Source organism: Petromyzon marinus, unplaced genomic scaffold, assembly GCF_048934315.1.
Source record: "Petromyzon marinus isolate PM22_M1 ecotype Great Lakes invasive population unplaced genomic scaffold, UKy_Petmar_22M1.pri1.0 PM_G_Scaffold_40, whole genome shotgun sequence".
Classification (NCBI taxonomy): Eukaryota; Metazoa; Chordata; class Hyperoartia; order Petromyzontiformes; family Petromyzontidae; genus Petromyzon; species Petromyzon marinus.
In genome coordinates, this window is record NW_027422984.1 from 645,001 (window position 1) to 647,500 (window position 2,500).

Below are 2,500 nucleotides of genomic sequence, written 5' to 3' on the forward strand. Positions count from 1 at the left end.
TTGCATGCGAACCGCATGAAACTTCCAGAGGCATTTGCAGCAGGAATGCATGTGCACTCAAAAAATGTGATATTTTTCACGGAGAGACCCCGTGAAACGCTAGAAGTGGGCGGGGATGTCTCTCTTGTGGCTCACGGGGCTGTTAGGGTGGCACAGAAATCCCTCGGAATGGGAAAACGGGTCATTTTCGTGTCGCCACATTGCATACGAACCGCATGAAACTTCCAGAGGCATTTGCAGCAGGAATGCATGTGCACTCAAAAAAGTGAATATTTCTCACGGATAGACCCCGTGATACGCTAGAAATTGGCGGGGATGTCTCTCTTGTGGCTCACGGGGCTGTTAGGGTGGCACAGAAATCCCTCGGAATGGGAAAACGGGTCATTTTCGTGTCGCCACATTGCATGCGAACCGCATGCAACTTCCAGAGGCATTTGCAGCAGAAATGCATGTGCAGTCAAAAAAAAATTGATATTTTTCACGGATAGACCCCGTGAAACGCTAGAAATTGGCGGGGATGTGTCTCTTGTGGCTCACGGGGCTGTTCGGGTCGCACAGAAATCCCTGGGAATGGGAAAACGGGTCATTTTCGTGTTGCCACATTGCGTACGAACCGCATGAAACTTCCAGAGGCATTTGCAGCAGGAATGCATGTGCACTCAAAAACTTCTATATGTTTCACGGATAGACCCCGTGAAACGCTAGAAATTGGCGGGGATGTGTCTCTTGTGGCTCACGGGGCTGTTAGGGTGGCACAGAACTCCCTCGGAATGGGAAAAGGGGTCATTTTCGTGTTGCCACATTGCATAGGAACGCCATGAAACTTCCAGAGGCATTTGCAGCAGAAAGGCACGTGCACTCAAAAATTTTAATATTTTTCACGCATAGACCCCGTCAAACGCTAGAAGTTGGCGGGGATGTCTCTCTTGTGGCTCACGGGGCTGTTAGGGTCGCACAGAAATGCCTCGGAATGGGAAAACGGGTCATTTTTGTGTGGCCACATTGCATAGGAACGGCATGAAACTTCCAGAGGCATTTGCAGCAGGAATGCATGTGCACTCAAAAACGTCTATATTTTTCACGGATAGACCCCGTGAAACGCTATAAATTGGCGGGGATGTCTCTCTTGTGGCTCACGGGCGCTGTTAGTTAGGGTCGCACAGAAATCCCTCGGAATGGGAAAAGGGGTCATTTTCGTGTTGCCACATTGCGTACGAACGGCATGAAACTTCCAGAGGCATCTGCAGCAGAAATGCATGTGCACTCAAAAACGTCTATATTTTTCACGGATAGACCCCGTGAAACGCTAGAAATTGGCGGGGATGTGTCTCTTGTGGCTCACGGGGCTGTTAGGGTCGCACAGAAATCCCTCGGAATGGGAAAACGGGTCATTTTCGTGTTGCCACAATTGGCATACGAACGGCATGAAACTTCCAGAGGCATTTGCAGCAGAAATGCATGTGCACTCAAAAACGTGAATATTTTTTCACGGATAGACCCCGTCAAACGCTCGAATTTGGCGGGGATGTTTCTCTTGTGGGTCACGGGGCTGTTCGGCTCGCACAGAACTCCCTTGGTCCACCTGATTCGTGCATACAGGCAGCAACTAAAACTCTGTAAACCTGCTGTGAGGACATCTAAACAGTGGACCAGTGAGGCTGTGGAAGATTTGCGGGCGTGCTTAGACTGTACTGACTGGGATATGTTCACGACTGCTACCAATAGTCTGGATGAACTCACAGAGGCTGTGTACATCAGCTTCTGTGAGGACTGCTGTATCCCAACACGTACCAGGGTGAACTTTAACAACAACAAGCCCTGGTTCTCAGCAAAGCTCAAAAGGTTGAGGTTGGAGAAGGAGGAAGCGTTTAGGAGTGGGGATAGAGACAGATTCAAGGAGTCGAAGAACAGGTTTAGCAAAGCGGTGAGAGAGGCTAAACGACTGTACTCAGAGACACTAAAACACCAGTTCTCTACTAACGACGCTGCTTCTGTCTGCCAAAGGGCTCAGGCACATCACCAACTACAAACCCAGAGCGCCCCACACCACTAACGACTCCCGCCTAGCCAACGACCTGAACGAGTTCTACCGTAGATTTGAAAGACAATTGGACTGTCCTGAACCACCCCTTCCCACCCAAGAGGCCCCATCCCCCACCCATACTACAGAAACGACTCTCTCCTTTCAGGAGGGAGAAGTTAATGGGCTTTTCAAGAGGCAGAATCCACGCAAAGCAGCCGGGCCGGACTCTGTCTCTCCAGCCACCCTCAGGCACTGCGCTGACCAGCTGTCTCCGGTGTTCACCAACATCTTTAACACCTCCCTGGAGACATGCCATGTACCAGCCTGTCTCAAGTCCTCCACCATCATCGCTGTGCCCAAAAAGCTAAGGCCAACAGGACTAAATGATTACAGACCGGTCGCCCTTACATCTGTGGTAATGAAGTCTTTTGAGCGCCTGCTCCTGGCACACCTCAAAGCCATCACAGACCCTCTCCT